Raw genomic sequence first — 26057 nt, 5'->3', positions numbered from 1 at the left:
TATGCGCCACATGTCTAAAGTTAAATTTAGTTCTAAGAGGTATTTTATTCTCATACCCAAAGGACGGTTAGCAATACGGCGGTTTGGTATAACCTGCTGTGCTATGAGATGTATCTGCCAGTTTGGATGTTCTGGTATAGATCTAATTTTATATGCATAGCGTAGTATTAGTTGTCTGAGAGAGAGAGAGAGAGAGAGAGAGAGAGAGAGAGAGAGAGAGAGAGAGAGAGAGAGAGAGAGAGAGAGAGAGAGAGAGAGAGAGGGGTGCATGTGCTTCAGCATATAAAATATGTATTGGAGTCGTGCGATATGCTCCTAAGGCAATGCATATTGCGCTATAATGGATAGGGTCAAGCTGGCGAAGGACACTAGGTCTTGCTGAGTTATATATTGGTGCTCCGTAGTCAAGCGTCGATCTTATTAAGGCTCTATATAACTCTAACAAAGTAAGGCTATCAACTCCCCATTGTTGCTGAGAGAATTCGGATGATATTTAGTTTTTGTTGGCAGGATGTTCTTAGTCTTTTCATATGCTCTAGAAATGTGAGTTTATGATCTAACGTGATTCCTAAGAACCGTACGTTGGGATGAACTGCTGTTGGTTGGCGATGCAGTTGTAGTTCCGAATTGGGTGAAGTTTACGTTGGCGGCAAACATGGATGTACAATGTTTTTTGCGGCCAAAGTTGAAAGCCATTAGTTTGTGCCGATGAACAGACATTAGTTATTACCCTTTGCAACTGTCTCCTCTTTAAATGAAAGAAGATTAAATCCGAAAAACTTGATGATAGACTTGATGCAAGCACAACCTCAACAACCTGAACTGCAAATACAGGACTTGTCCCAGGAATGACCTACAACCCTAGAAGTTGACATCTCTTTAGAAGAAGTAGAACTCAAATAGAAGACCTACCATGGACTTGACCTCATTGCAGCTCTGCTGCCAACGCCACAGGCTATACCTGTGCTCTCTTGCACGGTACTTTCTTTCCACTTCCCTGGGGAGGGAAGGAGATGGTTTCACTGTCTCTTCCCCTCCTCGCCCTCCTTTTCTTCCTGGTGGGACATGGGCCTGCCCCACTGACCACAGGGGTCACCTCCTCTATCGACCCCTTACTTCCTATTTCCTCCCCCTAGCCTTCAGTCTCTTCCCTACTCTGTTCACTTTCACAGCGTAACCCCACATAGTCTAAATTTAAAACTTTGACCTGGGGTCGCCTTCCCTATTGGCTCCATATTTCTGACTCCCCCCTGTCTTCAGTCTTCCCCCTACTCTGCCTAAACACTAACGAATGCCCCATACGATGTCAAAATTAAAAAAAAAAAAAAAAAAATTGTCAAAATTCCAAATGCATACGAAAACCCCTTTCGGCCTACCTTTCAGTGATTACTTCCCAATACTATTAAATTATTTTATTTATTTATTTTTATTTTTTTATATTATTTTATTTATTTATTATTATTATTATTTTTTATTTATTATTATTTTTATTATTATTATTTTATTTTATTTTTTTTTTTAGGCCCTTGCCACTGAAATCTCAGGAAATTAGGTGGCAGGACCTGCCAGAGTGAAAACTTAAAATTACTGGGTACCTGGCCTGCCTCCACGAGGCATAGTGTGGACAACGTTGGGCCCCAGCAGGGGTCTAGCGGCTAAATGGCCAGAAGAACAACAATAAACAACACTACACTTACAAAATCCATACACTTTTAAATCTCTGGCCTTCCCAGTGAACTGGTACACCTACAATGAAAGCAACGCGGAGATGGGGGAAACCCCTGGTGCCGTTAGACACGAACACACTATACACTACACTATACTATTTGCAACTGTCTCTCAACAGTATTAATGTTTTTTTCCATGACACCAAATACTGAAGTCCTCTACAAACAGTGCTTTATCAATAGTGTTTATTGCAATTATAAAAAGTGTAGCAATGAGTACAGAGCCCTGAGAGCTTCTTGTAAAAGGTACTTGGGACAGTGAAGTTTAAAATCTAACCTGGAATGTACGCTTGTCCTATCGATGCTTTATCGAACGATTACTAGTAGAAATAAGGACGTCATAATCCGATTATATGAAGCTATTGTTAGACAACACTTGGAATATTGTGTTTATGTATGGAGATCACTCTTAAAGAAAGGGTCCAAAGACGGGTAACTCGCCTGGTGATATCGGAAAAACGGCATCCATATGAGGAAAGACTTCAAATATGGGGGGGGGGGGGATTATGGAGCTTGGAGACTAGGCACCTTAGAGGAGACTTGATAAGGCTCTAAGAGGCAGAAGTAAAATGAATGAGGACGAATTTTCACGATTATAAATGATTTCCATAACTAGGGACAATAGTTACGGGGAGGAGAGATTTTAGACTGGATTGCAGGAAGTTTTATTTTAGCCAGCGAGTTAAATTACTGGAATAATCTACATTGAAATTACCTACATGGGTGGTTCACGCTGCCAGTTTTGGGAAATTCATAGATCAACTGGATAATTACCTAAGAGAGGAGGGAAACGCATACGTTGTCTATTTCCTTTTCTCTTATTAACTATTTTTAAAAATTTTATTATTATTATTTTATTATATGCCATAAGGCTAAGCCATAGGTTTCATTGCATCATGTGGCCATTGCTAATAACAAGGAGTTTGCTAATTTCCCTGCAACAGTAGCTTAACTGCATAAAGAAGTGTTATACGGCGAAGAAACGCGTTAAATTGCAGGGGAGTCAGTTATAAATATAATGTAAATTTTAAAATAGATTTTAATTTTCAAAGTCATACTTTTATTACTATTTGTAAAATGCCATTTATTTCTTATGAACATAAAGTTCTATTATTTAATATCTATGATTTAATATTAGTATTTATGTTGTTAATTTATTTTCTTGACATTTTCTATCTGTTCTCCGTACTGTAGCAGCTGTTTCGCTAAATAAATAAAACAAGAAGCTGCTTCCCATTCTGTGTGCAAAGCACCGTTGACTATGAGAACAATGACAGGGTTGTTCTTTATTTTTTGACAGGTGCAGAATGAGTTCGTTTCCTTGCATTTTCATTTTATTGTACAGTACCTAACGGAATTTCTTCTTTCCCCTGCAACAATAGCTTCTCTGTGTAACTGAGATGTTATACGGTGAAGAAACTGGCTAAATTGCGGGTAACTTTCAGACACTATTTCGACTCTTAAATTCCCTTAATGTTTTCATTCTTAAAAGTAATGAATTGTAATAATATGCGTTTCCTTTTGTAGAAATGGTTCGTTTATGAGGACGCATTCATCTATGATCGTTCAATTTGAAACAAAAGAGCTACTGTACTGGTGAATCTGTATAGTTGCTCTTAACAAAAATTAAAAAAAAAAAACTTCACTGCAAAAACTGTGTAAGCTAAATGCACCAAAAAAAAAAAAAAAAAAGAACATTTTAGATCCCGATGTCGAATTTATTGCAACTACTCCAATGGCGTGAGATAAGTATCACTTTGAACTGCACTTTCTAGCATCTTCAGGCTAATTCTGAAAGTCCTCATTGCATTTTGTGTTTAGATAAAATAACACAACTGTACTTAAACGTTGAAGCGAATTCCCAAAACCATAAGACGAAGAATTTCGGATAAGGGGTCCATGACTGGGCGACGATATTTTGATCTTTTTCCCCCAGCATGTGAGCCTTTCATCAGAACCGAGCAGAACCTTGTTTTTCAGATAGCGCTCACTTCCTCAAAAATTGTTGAACGACGTGTTTGTCGAAGAACACTGATTCGAAGTTAAGTTTACAATCTCTTGGCTTTTGATGCGAAATGTTTTCGAAACAGTGGTCTTAAAGTTATTTAAAATAGATTCATCTATTGTAGCGATGTGAACAGCGAGACAAACTTCATTAACATTTTGTACTACATCGTGTTGCGTATCAGAAACTTTCCCATAGTCAATTTGCACTCCACTTGGATCCAAAAATGGAAAACTGCATCTGAATGTCATCTTCTGGTGACTCTTGAGGATTCTCTTCAACATTTTATTGTAATCTCTTTCGAGCATTGTATTTTAGTTTGCAATAGATCTTTTCCGAATATTCTGTTTCTCCAATACCTGGTACGCAAAAGTTTCGATTATTGCAAAATCCAATCATCTATTTTAGGAGGAAGGGAAAACACATACTTTTCTATTTAATTACATTTTGATGAACAAAACACAAAAGGAAGCCAAAATTCTTACAGTCAGTCACAACTCATTCATTGTCACTTTCTATACTAATATAATACAGTTGATAATTATAATAGTTTCCTTTATTCTAAAATTCTTATTATGACCAATGTTTTTTCTTTGATTCATTGCTCATCCTTCTTAGGATAATTTTGTGTTCGTTATGTATTTTATTCGCTTCAGAAATTAAGATTGTTTTCATTCATTTCTTCTTCGGCGAATTTAGCTATTTTGATTTTAGAACATTTCTCTTCATCTTTATTTAGTCCTTATATACTGCTTCTCTCAATTTCAATATCCCTATTCTTCCTTCTGATTTTTACGGCTTTTTTGTGGGAAGTTCAGCGGGATACTTAAGAGTCAATATAGCATCTTGTATATCGTACATATTCTTCGTTTAGATACAAGTTATTTCTAATTAAAATAACTTGCATCTACACGGTGCTTATTGGATAGAATCCCTATTTACCATTGATCGTCCACGCTATTTCGATCTAACAGGTGATCCCATGTACGCCAATGACAGTACTAAATGCAAAGTCCACCGACTGAATCAGCTCAGCATTCCATGTTCTCCCATATTCAGCGCATGTTGGTTTAATATGTTGGCTGCACATCCTTGTATATTTAGGTAATTGTGGAGAACTACCAACGCTACTCCCTTCAGACGAAAATCATTCTGATTCAGTCGGTGGACTTTGCATTTAGTACTGTCATTGGCATACATGGGATCACCTGTTAGATCGAAATAGCGTGGAAGATCAAGATCAATGGTAAATAGGGATTCCATCCATTTGCTATAACAGAAAGATGAGCTTAAGACCTTAGTCTACATGAGACAAATGCTGTGACCATCTCTACAAAATTATAGATGTCATATATTCAATGTGTTCCTCACCAGGTGTCCAACTGTTGACTTCACTATGGAAACTATGTATGATTGTAGAGATTATGCTGTAAAAGATTTTATTTTTGCAAAAGGTACAAACTAGACACTGAGAATGTTTGAGATTAAGGAGCCGCCCTGTTGACGATGCTCACATCTAATATCAGAAGTTTACGTTTCTTTATCATCGCCTGTTCAGTTCCATTTTATAGTTTTTTACTTCTTATATGTTCTTTTTAGCGGAATGTAGACGAAGTTTGTCTATAAACCTTTAGAAGTAGCAACGACAAGCGAAAAAGTTGCTAGTGTATGTTGTATCGTGTTTCTTCTCCTAACAGAGGTTGTAAGTTGTGTGTTTATCATTTATCTCATAATAATAAACTTAATTTAAACTGCTTTTCTTCAGAACGAAAAATAAATTAAGGATAAAATATAAGGAACAGCTTATGGACGTGAGATTTTTGGTGGTTAAATTAAGGAAATCTCGGTCGAAATTTAGAATCGTTATAAGCATTTTCTGATGGGTCTTATATGTCGAAATTTCAACTAGTCCAAACAACTTTCCGAAGGAAGAGTAACCGTCAAACTGATCGCACAACCATAGAGGGAATATTGAAAACATGAATGAATTTTTGTTAGTTATCTAAGAACGGTAGGAAAACAATTATTAATATTATTGGTCACAAATATGTCTGAAAGATCTAACCATAAATATATCCACTAGGAGTCGGGTTATTATATTGGTCTGATTTTAATGAAATTCGGAATCACATTTCTAGAAAGATATTCTTTCTTATCTTTAAATGAATCTAAATTTAATTTAATGAGAACTTTTTTAATGTAATCGGGAACACTTTGATCACACCCAATTTGTAAAATAAAACAAACTAATCCTTGTAATTTGATTTTTTTTCTGATAAAATGGAATTTTATTTAAAAATACTCATTTTGATACTCGAAGTGGAGAGCATCGAATTAGGAAATTCCATATCTTGAATTTCTAAAATGTAAAATATATATATATTTCTTTTCCTTGGTGTCTTTCGTGTTCTTCCCATAAAAAATAAACTACACAACACTTAGAAATTCTCACCTCTTGGATACTGTTTTAGAGCAACTGTGAGGTGAAGACGTCTCACTCATTAGAGTTAATTTGTCTTTCAGCTCATCAAAGCCAGCACTGGTTCAAGTACTTGGAAATGTAAGTGAAGTCATCTCCGTTGTCTCTCCAGCAATTCTTGAGGTAAATTTTTACGTGAAGTCTAATAATCCTCCATACTTCATTAATGTTACGCGATCAATAGGTTACAGGTAATGAGGTGAAGGGTCTCTTTTTTTATGCATCCCACTTCCCTAGACGTAACCGTTCTATAATTATTAATGGCCTCGTTACCACTAATGAAACTTAAGCTTTTCTCTTCACACTGCTAAAGTTAATTAAAAATTTGCGCCATAAAAAGACCCTTATCTATTAGTGCTGTGATGTATATTATCTTGTTTCAATCTTTATCTTAGCATTGCCCACACTTCTGATGAGGGAAGATAATAAACGTAGCATCCTTTTCTTACTTTGTTTCAATCTCAATCTACCTTTAAAAGTTCACGGCGTTCTTTGAAGTGGATATTCAAGATGAAACTTTTTTTAGAGATTTTCTGCGGGATAATTAGAAATTGAAAAACTGAAAATTACATTTTCGTGGTGTTAATTGTTTTCATTTTCAAACACAGACATAAACCTTTACTTTCATCTTATACCACCGCGATTAGTTATTATGTTTCAGTTAGCAATGTTTTCTCTACGATTTCTACCTTCATAATACTTAAGAGTTTTTGCAATAGTTGAAAAATAAATATATTTGGAATGGAACACTGCTCAAAATTTTAAATAAATAAATAGAGAGCGACAATGGAAAAATCGCCTCCCATCTCAGATCCTTCGGTATACTGCGTATATTTGAGGTCTGGATTGTTTTAGTGGAACAGTACCTTTGGACTGTTGACTTCTACTTTTTTAAATAAATATTATGAACAGTCAGTTAAACATCTTGTAATATTTAAGCTTGTAATATTAATTATATTAACAATCTTCAAAATTCAATGAAGATGGAACCTTTTGCATCCCACAATTTACAGATATTCTTCGCCTAGCATGGAACTTGTTAAAATTCGTGTTTATTATTTATGTTCTAGAAAAAATTTATAAAAATTGTCTGCGCAACAGAATTTGGCATTTTCCTTTCAGTTAGGCCACCGAGTACCGATTAAGCTACTCTTACTGTGTCTGCTATACCTAAAAGCTGCTTTCTCCACCCACAGGTATCACTTGAATTTCTTCGCAACTTAAGATTGTGAGGAAGATAAAGCGAACCTTAATGGGTCAGTAATAAAAACACTCCCTTTGATATTTTAACCGCATTTCTATTTTGTATCTATAATCGCAAAACGTTGCGTTAGTCTTTTACAAGTATTTCTATCTTACTTGTAAAGTGACTGTATTATAAAATGAATAAGTAATTGTATCATTTATCAGTGATAAAAAGCAGGAACTAATCTGATAGTGCGGAATAATACAACTGTACATTGCACATCATTTAAGAAGAGATAGTTCTTAACCTCTGTAAATGTCTTTCACTCAATCATTATCCCCACTCTCATTACATGACTTGTTAATGCCGAAGGGTTGCTGATTAAACTTCTCCTGCCTAAAAGGCAAGAATTAAAATTGCTACAACTGACGTGTCCAAATATTTAATTTGCAAGCGTTTTGTTTTCTATCTTTAAGGGTTTTTAACATTGATGTTTTTCACACTCGGGGAGTTTAATAAAACTCCCAGAATCCCAGAATACAAAAAAAATTCACTAAGTGATTAGATGAGTCCTCCCGCTGCGATACAGCGTGAATATACTGTGCCGCAATGGATGACCACGTATGCATACATTCCACATTTTCTCAGATAGCAAATCTGTACACAAAATCAAAGGCGCCATTAAATTTTCAATCTGCATGGCAAGTGCGATGAAACATCCTCTCCGGCCTCGTGCATCCTCTCCCTCCCTCCCTCAATCTGCGAGAGAGAGAGAGAGAAGATCGTAAGCCACACGCACACCATTTATAGGTTATCTGTCAAACACACCAGTCCATCCAGCTAACACACCACTTCCGCCATATTTTATGGGCCCTGACAACAGCAAACAGCCGTCCGTCTTGTTAGTGCCGCCACTGCTGCACTCTGTAGGCAAACACGTCTCGGCCGCAACAAGACGTCGGCTCCCGCACCCCCATCACTATTTTCTTCGGTGTTGTAATTGGTTGACGTGATGAATGTCTTCCAAGGTTTGTCGCTCACTGCCGGAGTGGGGTTGGCATTCGAAGGAAATGACTTTCCTCTGTGTGCGCGCGCCTGGCTCGCACTTTCACGTGAAGGGCTGGTGCGTGCGTCCGTGTGTGTGTCTGGCAGCCATGAACTGCTCGGATTCCATAATCCGTCATGACTTGGATGTAGTGTCAATAGGCAGCTCGAGAGTAAAGCCGACAAAAGTTTTGTTAGCTTCGAATCGTCATCCACCATCATTCTGGGATGGAACTAAAAGCGAGTAAAAGAGGGCTGCCATTGGTCCCCCAACTAGGTCCGCAAAGATTCTTCTAGTTCATGAACATTACTTGGAAGGACGTAGTGCTTCATGATTAGCAACGGGTTCTGGAACTTCATACAGCAATTCTTTGTATGTAAATTGTTGAGAAGCTATAAAACGGAAGCTCTTTCCTATATTGTAGGGATGAAACGAACAATTTAAATGTCCTTACTCGATTATGGCTTTAAATATCGTGGTGCGCATATTACAGCTTCAGATAGCTAAGACGCAGCGGTGACTTCAAAGGTCGCACTGAAGAAGAGCTTTATCATTAGAAATTTCAAAACAGGAATTAATTTATCCTTTAAATCAAGAGACTGAAAATGGACGATCACAAACCATATTTTATTCGATCGCAACAGAATAACTAGAGAACACCATTTTCAGAATCTCATGAATTTCTAGCCCGATTTAAGTCTAGTTCAAATTACAATCTACTATTTATTATAATAAATTCTACAACTGGCGTATTTTGTTTACAACAGAGGAAAAATTTGTATAATAATTGTGATAAACCGATATTAAGACTGCTTATTTTTAAAGAAGTCTATATTGTGAGAAATGATGCTGACTCTTGCTTAAGAGGTACATTGGATCAGATATCTTTGGAAAGTCCGAGTTCGTATCTGCAAAATTAAACGGTTCGATATCTTCTACACAGTTTTTCAAATGGATTCTGCAGGCTTTCGTTGACATGGGAAGAAAGCGAGACACCTCTTAGCCATAAAATTCATCCAATGAAAAATTAGTATTATGAATTTGAAGTATTATGCCTTATTTGGCCAAAAGTGCTCTAAATACAGCAATAAATAATTCACAAAAGGGTTTGAATCATAGGCCGTAAAATAGTATTTCATATTCCTTCTAATTTATCAGTAGTCGTCCGTTATTACTGTCTTAAAAGAAGTATTAAAGAATAATTATAAACACCACTGTATAAGACAGCAATCAAGAACTCCACGAAAAAAAAATTACATCGTTGTTGCACCTGATTATTTTGTTACAAATCATGGCATAGCAATTGTCGATATATTTAGCGCAACTCTTATGTAATGGGATTAGAATCCTTCTACTTAAATGTGTTTACTGACTGACATGACTTTCAAAAGTCTCCCGACTGCTTGTAAAGAAAACTCATCGCTAGCAGAAGTTGGTTGGCTGGGTATTTCTATCTGATTTATGTTACTCAAAGGGGTATGTATATCGCCCATGGAATGAGAATTGCAAACAGGTACTCAGATATGAATATTTTGCAGTTAAGGCAATCTAATATTCTTCCATAGTACAGCACTCTCTGGGGTTACTTCTACCCACATGCAATACTTTGCATTTGTCAATGTTAAACTTCAGTTGCCACTTCTCAGCCCATCTGCCCGACTTTTCTAGATCCTGTTACAGTAGCACACTGCCATTAACAACCCTGCCAACCTTTGTATCATCTATAACCTAGGACATTAAGCTTGACATAGCTTCATCAATATTATTGATAAATATACAAAACAACAATGGGCCCAACGCCGAACCCTGTGGGACTCCACTAATAACATTAGTCCACGAAGAGCAGCACCCATTGATTACCACTATCGTGAGAATTTGTCGAATTAGTCCTCTCCTATTCTTTGTTATCTTTATGTCAAAGACCGCCCATTCATACAATTATAGACGAGACCACCCTCACTGCTGTATTATATTACTAACTTGAAATAGAATAAGGATCACCTTTAGACACGCAGTTAAGTTCTATCTCTGATTACGTAACTATAATTTTCTCTAACCGCATGAGACAGCATTCATTTTAAAAGCTTATGTACATTTAAAATATATTTTTAAACTTCACTAACTCTTATTAAAACGATAAATTAAAACAGCTCAAAAATCATTATTTAAATTGGTAATGCATATTAGCTCTACTAATTCAGTAGGAAAAAAGGTTAACATAACAGATCGTAAATTTAATAAACTTTATACTGATATAAAAAGACAGACTTTACACAATGGAAAAAGACAAGATATCTCATTTTCTGAAGTTATCAATACGAGTTATCTCAATGTTGCACAACAAAGAAATATTCTGAGAATTATTACGCTATTTATTTTGAATAAGATGCGGTCACCCTTTTAAAATACTCTCTCAACCTGCTTCCTTCAGTCTTCATTATTCTGCCTTTTCATCCCTTAGTGTATAGAGTACCAAATCTCAAATCACCCATCCTTATGTTTATATTCAACACTACTAGATGAAATTCTACAAACCTAAAGATCCCTGCAATCTAGTTGCAAAATCCTCTTTAAATTATTAATTTTATGGCTCTTTTTCATCGTAAACAGAGAAACCAATCTCAATAGATGAAACATAAATAAATCACAGAACAGCATCCTTCCTGGACGATCTCTGACGAGATTCTATTGCACATCATGTAATCCAGTATTAAACCAACTCTTGCATTGGTTATGAGAAACTAAAAAAATTATTAAATAGCTCAAGGTAAATAAACTTCTCCCTCCATCGATGTGTCCAAAGGAGTGAAACATAAAAATGTCATTTAATGAAACCATAACAACAACCACCGAAATCCAATGCAATAAAACTGGAACGAAATCATTTCTCATGGGATGTGAAAAAATAAGATGGAGGCGTCGGTTATAATCCAAGTGATGATTCAGTGGATGATAAAAAAAAGTTAACGTATACAAAGAAATTGGATACTACACGTGGAATTATTTTGGATATCGAAAATTCAGCAGGAAATTTCATTCCCAATTTGAACTAAAATTTGAAACGAACTCTTTCATAAATTAATTTAACAACAACAGTACCACAAAGTGAGAGTTTTGATAATGACGCATCAACAATTTAATAAGTGCTTCTCAAATCTCACGTGGAGAAAAGGCGGCACGAAAAATTGTGTAGCGATCAAACATTTAACCGACTTCTGGTGTCAACCGCGCTTCTCTCAGATGGCGCCACTGTCAGGTCAACTTTTCAAGTAAACAAGCTGAAGGACCTTGATGAGAATTCGACCTCCTATAAGTGACCTCGAGAGCGCCTCAGGACTACAAATAACATCTCAAATAAAAATAGTACGATCATTGATCATCTCAGAAATCCTAATATCAAATAGATTCCATGAATTGCTGTGGTGTACACCAACCGAATCTCAAAGCATGGAGGAACCAGGGATGAAATTTCATGTCATCATAATTAGTAGGCAAGAATAACACCAAAATATTTTCAAATTACTGTGTATCCCTTAAGATGAAGCCTCAGTCTCTAACACACTATAATCATGTCTGAATCCAGACAGTTTGATACCCTACATTCGGACTACACGCGAAGGTCACTGAAGTTGGTCAAGCGTTTATATAAACGGGTGTGCTGTCAGTACCCCGTTGATAATAACAAGATTTATTATTAACAGCAGACATAATTGCTGTTTCAGCAGCAGTTATTTTAAAGAATATTTTGTTTATTTCCAAGCGATGTTGATTGACTGAACATATTGAATGTCTCTGAGATAAGTTCCTTAATCCTTTATTGCGCACAATTTCCTTATCCTATTCATTCATCCGATCCTTATCCTTCGCTATCCTTAACAGTAGTCGTTCTTTATGCAACCCGACTACTCGGTGAAGCATGAAAAGTTTCCGAGTTCTGTGATAGCACGCTTCTTACATCTCCGGTGGCTGAGAGTGAAAATATGTCTTTATTCAATCAAAAACCTTTACGTGAACATCTTGCCTGGGAGACCCTAGCACCAATTCTTCTTTCATCGGTCTAACCGTGAAAAAGCTCACACCATAATTTGGATTTGACCCACTGAGATGGCAGCCTATCCGATTTCTAGCAAAGAAATGACACCGTTAAAGGAGAGACTGACTTCATTCTTCATCCCCATAAATTTCAGTGTCCCGGCTTCCTAATACCGAGGATTCTTGTCTTTGTCGGCTTCAGATATCTCTTCTTCTCAACTCCATCTTCTCTGCAGTTTACCATTTCTATAGAGTTTTAAAACCGTTCTCAGTTGCCAAATAATTTACGTAAATTCAAGCAAAAACGGTCCTTTTTCTTCCCATCAGAATAAGTCCATATTCTTTATCTAAAGTCGCACTTACAGCGTCATACCAAAAATATACGGACATCTGTTAAAATATGAGAATGGCGATGAAGTTTGTGGGGATGTTCGTATGCTACTGGCAAGGCACTGTATAAGATCATTTTTATATGAACATAATATTTATTGATTATGTAAAATAAGATGCTACTCTATCTGAAAGCCAGGTCTTTGTGAACAAGGTGTATTATTTAACAGTGTCCTCAAATTTCCGTTTTAAAGTTTGGAAAATATTCCAAAAAAATACGTATATCCCCCTATATTAATCCAGCGTGCGCCAAGACTGAATAACTGCACGGAAACTGCATTTTGCACAGGATCTTTTCTATTAATTAACTTTCACCGACTTAAAACATTAACGCCTACAATTTCTCTCAGCATGATTCCTGATTCATTGATTACACGAACTTGGTATTTAATTTATTTAAATAAATGCACCACATGGTTTTAACAAGCCGCGGTTCCTGTCCGAATTTAATCTACGTATTCAAATCTGCACCGAAGTAGAGCACTTTTGGGTGAATAATTGGCAGTGTACACCAGGCAGAAACGGATCAAAAATTGCCAAATGCGAGTCGTACCTGCATCCATGTTAACACTTGACATGGATACAGATAATGTTTAAGTTAATTTACGAAGTAATATCCATCACCAACTTCAACAAATGAGCACCCCCTCGGCTTACAAGGTATGCAATTTCGTTCTATACTTCGACAGAGTAACTCACGAAAGAGTAAAGTCTACCTAAATGTGAAATTCTGAAGAGGGGGAGGGTTAGCCAATGCTTATGCAGATATTAAGATGAAAGTCTGGCGTTGTTTTAACTTATACTATAGGTTGAGTCCTTTAGAAAATTATACACACTTTCAAATGTGACCTCTATCAGTCATTCCTCTGTCTGATGGCTTTCAGTTAATTATATGAAGAAACAGGAAACCTGTAAATAAAATAGGTTCATCCAAAGACTGCCCGTCTGTAGAAATAGGGGGAGAAGGTTGGCTTGGTGGTATTTTTAACCAATATGCAAACACATACCTAATTATGTTCTGTTTTCTTGTTTCAAATTGTCTTGCTCTTTGCTACTATTCATCTCTTCCCGTTTTGCATAAAAACAAGTTAAAATACGTCTATCTGTAAGTTACAAAGCTGGAATATTAATACATTCTTCATATTAATAATTTAAAAGGCCTCCGTATTAAATTAAAGCAGGTAAGTTCCAACATTACAGGGTAACTACAAACGAATACGAAACTCTGGATGAAATGAAGTCAAAATTAAAACTATTACTCAAACTTACCGACATTTGGACACCACATTGCAGTTCGGTATTCATCGATAAGCATTCAAGTCGTAGTCACACAAGCGAAACTTGACATGTTGAAATAAAATCCAGAATAAAAACACTATTATACTGTTAGAATGGTCAAAAACCTTTAGTATCCTAAAACATTGAGTTAAATAACACACATTTTATCATATAATGCTAATTATAACACTAAATTAAAAGAGACAAAGCGAATTCCACAAAGAAACACGATCCAATGACTCTGAGAACCGTTGCGCCACCTGCCTATGAGTACAGTATAAAACAAATTGTAAATTTGTTAAAGTCAGCTTCTATGTTTTCAGCGAGGATAAGCATTACAATGGAAAGGAAACAATTCGATAAATCAAATCATCACTTGTTTGAGCAAATTTTGGAGTAGAGCGAAGGATATTTGTCTCCCCAACTCCAGCACACAAAGACCCAAGTGTAAGACGTTGAAATTCTTCCAGTTTACCATTTCGATTGTACAGACGTACTCGCATACTAATTTCTAGTAATCTCATTAGTCCCAATTATTTTGCTATATTATTGTAGGTTGCTGGAAAAGGTGACTCCTCCAAGTCATCCACTTCAAGACTTAATGTTCTGTAACGTATAGTGCTTTCAGTGTTTTAACTGTTGCAGAGCCCCACAATTCAATCCAAAAGAATGAAATATCTTTAATTTGTGCTTCTAATTTTATTTTTATTCTCTAGGTTGTCTCTCTGTATATTTTTATATTCCTAATTTTATGCTTATACTGTATTATTATAGATTTGTCCTAAAATATATTCCAGGCTGTTGTAGAGCAGAGATGTTATGGTAAGCTGAGTGGATGCATGGTCCTGCACGCATCCACTACCATGCGTGCAGGACCACCGAATAAGCATGTTATTCTAGGATTCTAGACGAACCCCCCTATTCTAGGGGTTCCTCTAATCACATTAGTCCAAGAAGAGCAGTTCACATTAAATAACCATTCTCTACCTTCTGTCACTCAACTATCCCCATGTCCACAGCAGTAACGTGCCCCAGATGCTACACTGCTCCAATTTGTACAACTATGTGGTGAGCCATACGCAAGTTTAGGCCAATATCAAGAAAGTTAAAATTTCCATTTGATAAGACATTCTGTTTTACTGGCCCACTCTATTTGTCTGTGTAGTTGTTCATTATACACGTCACAGTTATTTGGCCTATAACACACTCCAACTCTTATTTTTGCTTTCTCAGAATTTGTGTCACACCAAACTATTTTAATCTTATGCTGATTCGATGTGTCTTAGAATCTACTTCTTACCAAGAGTATAACTTCTGCCATCCTTCCTGCCGCCCTTTCTGCAGATATTGCACTCACCATAAGCCAGTTCTGAGTGCCTTATGCCTGAGTGTCACCATGCCAACTACATCCCTACGATGTCCGCATTTGATAACTTTAACGGTCCTTCAAATTCCTCAAGCTTGTTTATTATACCTCTAGAATTAGTGTTTCAGCAAGTATTTAATATGCATCTGTTTTTGTCTTAGTAATCCTCACAAAGCCCATATATTTGTTTAGCCCATGAAGACCCCAATGTCTTGCTTTTTAGGCTGCTGCATGTGCCAACAGAAGCAGCGCAAGAATTAATTTCTCCCCTTCTTGCAGCTACCGTCAAAATATTAGTCTGAGTACTTCCCCCTCCAAATTAACAGTTTTCTGCCCACACCTATTACTGCCTCGATGTCATCAGCAAGTCTTGTGTCCTTTCTATAGAAAGAGCACACGTGGCTCAAAGAAAGGGCACAAATTTCCCCCTTTGGGAAAAAAAAAACGGTTTGTATAAAGACCATTGGAGCTAGATCGTTTCCATTTCGGGGGAGGGATATTTTCCGCAGTGACATTTTAGTGCCCTTGATATAGAAAGGGCACTTTCTATATAAGCGTATTTCATCCCTTAAAAACACGGTCTGTGCTTGTTACAGCTTCTTTTAACAAGCACAGACCACGTTCGTAAATATTCAATTCTATGAGTCTTGAACAATCTCTACATAGCCAAATTGATTAAAAAAGTTCTCATCATGTTCTCCCTACAATCATGTCTGGACAAATTCAAATCTAATAGTAACTGGTAGCTTTTTCTCAGCATTATCCTACGCCTGTTAAATAAATTTTCAGATCACTTCTTCTTAATATCATTGATAACAATTTGTGTAACAACACTGATTGAACATAAATCATGGGATATCTACCTAGTAACGGTTAGGCCCACTTTTCGCCCGGATAAGGGCAGTCACACGGCGAAGCATTGAGCCCACTAGTTCACGAAAGTAGTCCATAAGTATTTCCACCCATGCTTGCTGCACCGCTATCCATAATTCCGTCGCATTCCTGGGTGGAGGATCCAAAGTTGGAACGCACCATTCCACAGCATCCCAAAAATGCTCCACAGGGTTTATGTCCGGTGAATGGGGAGGCCATTCTATGGTGATAAAATCTGCGGAATGCTCTTAGAACCATGTTCCGGTCACCACGGCTCTGTGGGGAGGCGCATTGTCCTGCTGGAAGAGTCCATTTCCCTGTGGGTGCACGATGGCCATGAAGGGATGCAGATGGTCTCCAAGGATGGACACGTAACCTGGACCGTTCAGAGATGCGTTTAGACGTACCTCAGGTCCCAACGTGTGCCAGTTGAATACGTCCCATACCATTACCGACGGTCTACCTGCCTGAACAGTTCCTTGCCAACACGACGGGTGCATAGCTTCGTGCGGTTTCCATCAGATACGCACCGTTATAATGCCAACTGCTCAACTTGGGGCCCGAAGTGTGGACACTGCAAACAAGTGAATGAGGAGCTCAGACAGTGCAAAAGGGCAAGGCCACAACAGCATCACAGTAGTATCAGTTTTGAAATTGTCAGTAAAGTATAAATTAAACCAGTATGAATATTTGCTGATTTATAAACTGCATATGGCTAGAGGATATTTCATGGTTTCCAGGGAGTGTTCCCCCCTTTGGGCAAAACCAAAATGGCTTGTATAGAGACCATTGGGGCTACATTGTTTCCAATTTGGGGGGGGGGGATTTTTCCAGAGTGACATTTCGGTTCTGTACTAGTTTCTACAATCTGATTCTACACTTGCTTTCATTACTTTTATTTAAATTTCTGAAAAGGTAAGGTGAAATAGGATGAAATGGAAGCCTTCCAAGTTTGGCTACATAAGTAAGTGGTAAGCATCTTTCTCCTAAGAGATAATGGAAGTTGGTTCACACGCGTTTCCACATAAGCTATGGGCTAGGGATGTTCAATAAGCGCCTAAGGCGCTTTTAAGGATATTATGTGAGATGGAATTGAATCACTGCAAAGTTGACTTTCTCGCTGAATCTTACAATGACAAACAATTCGAAAATATTGCATGCGTTTTACAAAGCATAGTTTATTATATAAATATAAGAATACGCTTTGAGGTTGAATGTTGTCGTTAAATTGTATGAAGTGATTCTCCAACAGCAAAAATGCTACATCAGAGTGCATTTTATACTTCTTGCATAAATGTGTAGCAGTGCTATTCGGTGAAGCCAATTGGTAGCCTTTATGTAACATCCATATTTCCGTGTTGGGTAGCAGAGTTGGTAGAATCGTCGTCCTCCCTACATCGGGTGGAAAAGACCTGAGTTCGATTCCCTCGATGACGCGAGGCCTTTTTCAGAATGTGCTGAATTAGTTGATCTCAGGCGATGGTAGCTTAATTTATCTCCCGAAAATTTAGGTTTTTCGTCGAGCAAAACAGAAAATCGACCACAGAACACACGCAATTTACAGACATAATATGTACAGCGTAATATAGCCTTAGTCGTTGATACGCCCAAAATCCTACAAAAACAACAACAACTCTGTTGTGGTGTTTGTACTAAGCCATCTTCCTCCTACAAAAACAACAACAGAGTTGTTGTTTTTTGTAAGTTGTGTGGCTAATCACGAAAAGCCACATTCTTGTTTGTAGAAGGAGTCAATTCCTTTTTTATATTTTTGGAGTTTCCAGCTCCAATTTTGGATTTATTAATAACTTGCATCAAACTGTTAGGAGTTTTAATATTGAAAGAAAGAGAAAATGGAGATTTTAGTGCAAGCGTATTGCTTCGCTCTTCTCTTGAAAAGAATTAAACGATTCATTGAAAACTCAATATTCGGATAATGGACGAGAGTCTAGGATGAAGAGCAAAGCTTTCAGCCTTGCAAGAATAATTTCAATGATGAAATAGAAGCAGATCTTATTATCTAAGAACGTTTAAAACAGTAGTCAAACAAATCAAAAGAGAAAGAGAAACCGTTCAGATTATCCCATTTGATACGGTTGTGATTTCGAAAAGAGCAGCGCCTGGAACAGAGAATAGCTGAAGCGGAATATCAGATCAACTTGATGGACCTTAGGAGAGTATAAAATTGATGTGGTGAAACATTTGTTACGTCTTGCGCAGGGGGAAGTATATAGCAGCCTTTGCTAAAGTCTGGAATGGCTGTTATATGCCCGCGAACACGTCACTGCTATGGAACCCCCCAAATCACCCGTTTGTGGCTAGCGAGGAAGAGATGGAAGGGATTGCTCTCACATTCTTCCACAGCGTATCGAATCACATTTTGTTTTCACGTCGTGGCCGAGTTATTCGGTCTTAAGCGAGAGTTGCGTTGCTTTATCGTCTGAAAACTTTAGGTTTTCCCACCTCAAATCAGGAGAGTCGATGAAACAAAGTAACCAATTTTCAGACAGAATACTTTAAAGCTTCATGAAAACAAATAAAAATACCCAAAAAACAACAACCTTCTAGTCATAAGCTGAGCGAGTAACGACAACGAGATTGTTCCCTAACTGAAGTGGAAACTTCCTAGAGCGCTGTCAATAGATTCGGTCAAATCTATTCTTTCATTCCTGCTCCATGAAGCTGTTTTAGAGGTATTAATTATAAATATAACGAATGCTTGGATCGCATCTTGCTAATGTCATCATCTCTACTTACCCAACTAACCCTACTACAGGATGGCCAATGGAGATCTCGTCTAATGGTAGAAAATCTTTGCTTCCCATTTCTGTGCAGTGTTTGCATTAATATTCGTATTGGACTGTAATATTCTTCCAGCACCGTTAAGGACCGTGTTCTATAACTAATTTTCCCACAATTTTATTCCCTCTAATTTATTTGAAATTTGAACTACTTTTCGAAGTGTACCAATACCTTTTGTCCTTAATTGTACTCCATTACCATCTCTCAGTAATTAGTGATTCGTACAAATTAAAATTTGAGCAAAATAAAAAAAATAATAAGTAGCAATCTTACTCTGCATTAAGTAATAAGCAAGTACTATCTATAAGAAACAAAAACAGGCATATTTTACAAGCGCAAAGAGGGAAATATCTTAGCGCAAAAAAAAAATGGTTCACATCCGCTCACGATTCACGCAGCATTACAATCGACGTATGGACAATTCGTCAGCCTCTCCCGGCACTCCGAGAGACTGCGAATAAGACACTGTTATCCGATTTATCGTTTACTATTCCATAGGAAAGTTTCTGTCAATGTTTTATTTTCTTCGCTGACTCCACGTTCAATCTAAAGTGTATCAAAAGGGTATTTTGAAAATCGACAAATGGGATAAAAGAAAAGGACGGTAAATCTTGCTCTTATCATAGGAGAAATGATTGCGAAAAACAGAAAGAAAAAAAAAAACAAACTACGCTTGAAAAATAACGCAACACCAGCTGAATTCTAACAAGATGCACGGGAATGGAGAGGATAGTGGAAGAGCCGTGAGAAACAGCAATGCGAAAGATTCTTTCAACGATGAATAGATCGACAGATCAGCATTAAAATCGGACTAATGGAAATTCTTTATTGATTGCTAGAGTTTATTGGTATGCACACAATACGTATTACTTAGCCGCTTTGGGTATTTGTCTATTGCAATTCCACACAAGTCTGTTTCTTTGAGGAAAAAATCGAATTTGAGATATTTCTTTAACGATACTCAGTCAGAATGCCTCGCATTGGGAAAGTTCCTTTTTTTAACCTTCAGTCACATTTTATATAAAAAGCGCCTTGCTTACATTTTAATAAGTTTAAAAGTCTTTGGAGTTAGCGAAACTACAGACTTTTCAACTTATTAAAATGCAGTTATAATAATAAAAATGCCCGTGTGTGTGTCTGATTTGAACTATTACCACAGCAGACCGTAAATCGCAAACACTTACTTCTTGTGAACCCTAAGGGTTCCCTTAAGATCACCTTGAATTCTTTCATTAATTTTCTTTAATTATTTCTCGAGTTATTAATATTTATAATACTGATTAGTAACTTTCCATAAGAGGGCGCTATCGGTTGTGAGATCTCGTGAAGAAGTTTCTCTCAAATAAATGAAATACGTGCATTGTATTTTATTGTTGCCAATTTAAACGAAATATTTATTTTCTTTAGCTAATATCACAAATTTTGATATTAATTAATTCCAATGGAATAAATGAAAGAGAGCGTATTATTAATTAACAAATTGAACAAGTCTCGCTTAAAAATGTCCAAAACTGAATAAAAGATAAGCTGAGATCGATGTGCTTGGAAAAATTGCAGTATTGGTCAAAGAATTTCCCAATTAAGTTCTTAAATGCATTTAAATATTTAAATTTCATAATTCTTCTTGATCAACAGCTCAAAGTTTCAAAGCTGTAATATAGAAATAAAATTGAGTAATTACTATACACCTGTTATTAAAGTTTGCACCTGACTGTCATATTAAAATCTTGAAGTAACTTAAAGAGTTTAATAAGTAGAATCTGGCTATCAATATAAATTATTTGATCCGAAAAAGGCAAATTACTGTTTTTCAACAGCAAAGTACAACTTATACAGGCATTCTTTGGGTGGATGGGTGGTTGGGTGGAGGGGGATAAAATCAAATTCTCTAACAGCACCGCTGATAGAGAATTTAATCCTTTCTGGTAATGGATACCCATGGTGGAAGGATACTGCCACTTTCAGTTTAGTTTAAGAGGATTATTTGCCAACTAAGCTATAGAGAAGGGATTTTTTACTTCCTTATTCACCATTCTAGCCCAGGTAGTTTAAGAACTAAATCCTTTACATCTTAGGTAGTACCTGAGAATTTTCGTTTCGATGTTCTGCCTGATAAAATTGTGACTGTTTTTCTGAGTATAATAAAATTCGAGGGATGTCCGTTGGCACCTGCTGTTTTAGGTGAATCTCTGCTTGTTTGGAAAGGGTGATGGAAGGATGTTTTCCCATTATACATTGCGGTGTTTGAATTTTCAATTATCGCATTAACCTAATTATTTGATATATATTTCAAATTATTAATCGCTGAATTTATTCCTTTAAAAGTTACTTTCAGGAGTGAAATATCGCAATGCTAATGTACAAATATAATCGGAGAAAGGAACAAATTCAAAGAAGGGAAAAAAAATATATATATCTATCTTTCCACTGATCTTCTCTCAGAATACAAGTACTAGACTAATTATAATCAAATCTGTTATTAGAATTTTTTTCACTGATATACTTTTCCTGCACATTTTAGCAAATTCTATACTGTATGATAATAATCCATTATGGAAGTAATTTTCGAATCCCAAAGAAGTTTAATTTCTAAGATTCAACGCACAGCGAATTGCAAATATAAGTACGTTCATTATTTTGAGGGCAATCATCTGGAAAGTTTTAATAATCACATATCCACTTTTCGTGTGCATGGCTTAACGTGTTCCAATACCATCCCTAGTTAATTGCTACCCTTACCTTCTGAAAACGCTTCAAAGTTGCTAAGGAGAAAATTCGCGTGCGTTTTATAAGCAATCATAAGACAGTACCGTGGCAGGGTTGGGGTGATCGCCATATAGAATACGGTACTGTATACTATTAGATCATAAACAGAAGTGGTTGTCATAGAAACGGCATAAATGCGTTGTTAAATTTTGCCAAATCGAACAGAGGGAGTTGCGTTACTTGGAATCTGGAGATGTATTATTTCCAAATTATTTAGCGCATAACAAATGTGTTTAGGAATTTATACCACTTGAGGAAGAGAAAGAGAGAGAATTTATGTAATGTTAAAATATTTTGTTTTGGTAGCATCTTATGATTATAACGACATTGAAGAAATCGTTATTGCATCTTAGGACGGCAAGAAACTTCTTTATTCGTAGCTTAATGCGTTTAAACAAAAACTGCTCTTGGGATAAATATTTCATATCACCAACATAATCATGAAATGCTTCTTACTAACTTGCATATCGCTACTGTTCTGTGATAATGCTCGTCAGCAATTCTTTAGAGGGTTATTGGCAACTACGTTAACCGCTGAATTCTGAAAATATAACAATAATAATCCATACGTATTAATATGTAATCGGACAACTATTCTCTTGGTTTGAAGGATTCCTAGAAAATTCGGAATTAAGAAGAAGAAATCTTTTAAGTTTCGCCGAACACTACAAAATGAAAAAGTAAGGATGGCACTTGTGACTAACAGTTGTCATGGAAACCTCTAATCATCATATTTGGAGTATAGGACTTCTCCGATATTGGCAATGGCAAATGATAGCCATTAAGGACCAGCATCGTCATCTTTAATATGTTTCGGTGGGGTGAGATGCTCTTCTATTTGTACTGGATGCGGTTACCATCGTTACTTATGAATATAGCAATAAGTCGATGTTTTACAACATATCTGCAGTTTTTCTTGTTTTTTTTTTAAAGACTCCTCATTTTGTGTTAAAGTCAGAATTTCGCTGGTCTGTTATTACAATCTTTAGTGCAACGGCAGAAATATTTTCAGGACTTGGTATTAATAAAACAGGACTTTATTGAGCCGGTAAAAGCATTTATTTTTAATTATATACCTTTGGGATGATATATTTTTAAAAATTCATCGGAAAATCCTTACAATTTTGCATCCATTTGAATACATGCAAATTGTAATTCCATTGATTTCACTTAGGGATCCCCAAATACATAAATTCGCATTAATGACTGAAGAATAAACCCTGCGTTAAAAAGAACAATCATATATGCGATTTTATTTTCTGGAATCAAAGGTATTGTTATCCATTTAACAAAATAATTCTCTTCAAACACTTTAAATTTAGTAATGATTTCGAAATATCATTAAAGGTACTTTTAATGATATTTAGAACTCTGTTTTAGAAACTTTCAATGGTCAGCAATCACTGAGAATAAAATCTAGAGAGTTATAATTAAATCTTGGCAACTCTTGAAGCGAAACGCCTCATTCAAATTGCTTGACAACACCTAAGAAATCAATAGCCGACTTCTGGGAACAGGAAACTCGGACCGCTTTAATAGTTTGTGAAAGGCCGCAGTGAATTTAACAGAATCTTTGGGAAATACACCCTTACCAGATCTTTTCTTAAACACTAACCGACTGTGGAACGATTAGAGAGAGTCTACACGCAATATACATTCTTTCACTTGGTGGGTTTAAGTATTGTCTATAAATTCCCGCTGGCTCAAAGTTTTCTTATTTAGCAATTTATTGCGTTACTTTTTGCATGAAGAGACACGAAAGGGATAAAATTGTTGAATATTTCATTCACCCTCTTATGATATTGCAGGTTTAAGGGAATTCGAGCACGCGATCGAAGAAGGTTGTGTTTTATTCCGTTTAGGATTTCTGGTAAAATAGCCTTGTAATTCATGAATTAAAAATCGTGGGTAGATCACTAATAATATCATATCTCCTAATGGAGATCGTTGAACGGATGACAGAAGTATTGGTGGAAACAGTCCATGACACTCTCAAAGTATATGCGAAACAAGAGCAGCGTACGAATAAGTAAGGTTCAAATTAAGTACACGTCTGGCACTGGTGAAAGAACCTGGAGTGCAGACACACGCAATTGCAAGGTGGTGGAAAGGGAACGAACTATGTAACTAAATTCTGATCGGGGTGGGGAATGTTAATGGTTAGTTCATTGATATCTGGGACAACAATTTTGTACGCTGTACTTAGATGGAATGTTCAAAATTTTCAGATGAAAAATTTGGACATTTTCCATCGATCTTTGCCAGAATAAAATTCTGGTAAAGATCGACGGCTTTCGCAAAAAGATCGAAGAATTAGAGAGCTGTATACTTCGTAGCAGATCTTCCTGTATGCTGCAGCTCCTCCCACAGTAGAAGAAATAATGTTTTACTAATAGAGCAAGCTTATCTGCGAAAAGATCTAAACGTCCCAAGGACTTCCTTATTCATTTCACAAATATACGTGGTCTCAATTCTAACCTCAACGATGTCCATTTCCACTTGCAGTCTGCCAAACCCCATGTACTTTTTCTGACAGAATCTCAGTTATCGGTTGATTCAACTACTGCTCATCTCAAATGCCAAAATTATTCGCTGTATGATTCCTTTCGCCTCAAAGGTGGTACTTGTGCATATGTCCGTTCTGATATTCCCTGTCAGAGACTTGGCAATTTGGAATCTCCTCTCTTTGATCTTCTCTGGCTTAAAATCTCTCTACCTCATTGTGTAAAATTCATCTGTTGTCTCTACCGTTCTCCCAACTCCACTAATCACTTGGAGCTCTTTGACTTCCTCTTTTTGCAACTTGACTTTCTCCAGTCCAACTTTCCTAACATTGAGGTAATTTTCCTTGGTGATTTTAATGTTCACAACTCCAGCTGGCTTCCGTTTTCTAGTCACACCGACCCAGCAGGTCGAGATGCTGAGGCTTTTGCATTTACTAATGACCTAGCACAGATTGTTCATTTACCTATAAGAATACCGGACAATCCTAATCATACAGCCAATATGCTTGATCTTTTTCTCATAAACAACTCTTCTAAGTACACGGTCGAAGTGAGAGGTCCTTTAGGCACTTCAGATCACAACTTGGTGATTGTCTCTTCTCCAATGGAACCTTTATCTCATGGCTATTCCCAACCTCGTGTTGTTTGGCATTACAAGAATGCAAAATGGGATTACCTGCGAGACTTCTTTTCTTCTTTTCCTTGGTCCGATTACTGTTTCAAAACTTCTGATGTCAATGTTTGCTCAGATCGTGTCAGTGAAATTATTCTTGCAGGAATGGAATCCTTTATCCCACACTCCACTTTAAAGTCTCGTCCTTTATCTAAACCTTGGTTTTCCAATAAATGTGCTAAGGCTGTCCAAGAGAAGTATGTTGCATATCGTAATTGGCTTGTTTCTAATTCTTCAGTTTCATATTCTGCCTACACCAAAGCTCGCAACAATTGTAAAGCAGTTATTAATCAGTCCAAACTAGAGTTTGAACAGGCTAAGAGTAGAAAACTTGCTTCTTGCCCTAATGGTAGCCGAGCATTCTGGTCTCTTGCCAAAGCTATCGGCCGCAAATTTTGCCCATCTCTGCTCCCACCTCTGTCAAAACCAGATGGTTCTGTTGTCACTTCAGCCAAGGAAAAAGCTGACCTGCTAGCATCCCATTTTTCTTCCAGCTCATGTATTAATGATCTTGGTAAAACACCTCCCACCATTCCCAACACGCTCCATTCAATGCCTCCTGTGGTCTTCCGTCAAAAGGATATCAGAAAGATTTTGACGAATCTTGGTGCTAAAAAAGCTCCAGGTCCTGATGGTGTTTCTCCACTTGTTCTCAAAACCTGTGCTCCTGAACTTACTCCTATTCTTTGCCGCCTTTTTTTCACTTTCTTATTCCAAAGGTGTTTTTCCGTTTTTCCTTCTGCTTGGAAATTTGCTCATATCTAGCCAGTTCCTAAAAAGGGTGACAAATCCCTCCCATCCAATTATCGTCCCATTGCAATTACTTCTACTCTTTCTAAAGTAATGGAGAAATCAATTAACCGCCAACTTTTAAACTACCTAGAAACCTTTCGTCTGATCAACGATCGCCAGTATGGATTCCGTCAGTCTT

The 26057-nt window shown here is 36.8% G+C and overlaps 1 long non-coding RNA gene across 1 annotated transcript in view; it reads left to right on the top strand.

Annotated features, from left to right (window-relative positions):
- LOC150085528 (uncharacterized) overlaps positions 1 to 26057 on the top strand; it is a 147553-nt gene that overhangs the window by 85825 nt on the left and 35671 nt on the right. The window contains exon 2 of the long non-coding RNA XR_016546971.1: positions 6256 to 6334. This is a non-coding gene — a long non-coding RNA (uncharacterized LOC150085528). The remainder of the gene's footprint in view (positions 1 to 6255; positions 6335 to 26057) is intronic.

This window comes from Mastigoproctus giganteus, chromosome 5 (genome assembly GCF_048544385.1).
Source record: "Mastigoproctus giganteus isolate SK-2022 chromosome 5, ASM4854438v1, whole genome shotgun sequence".
Classification (NCBI taxonomy): Eukaryota; Metazoa; Arthropoda; class Arachnida; order Uropygi; family Thelyphonidae; genus Mastigoproctus; species Mastigoproctus giganteus.
Note: the sequence above shows the minus strand (reverse complement) of the source record. Positions and strands in the feature narration are given on the sequence as shown.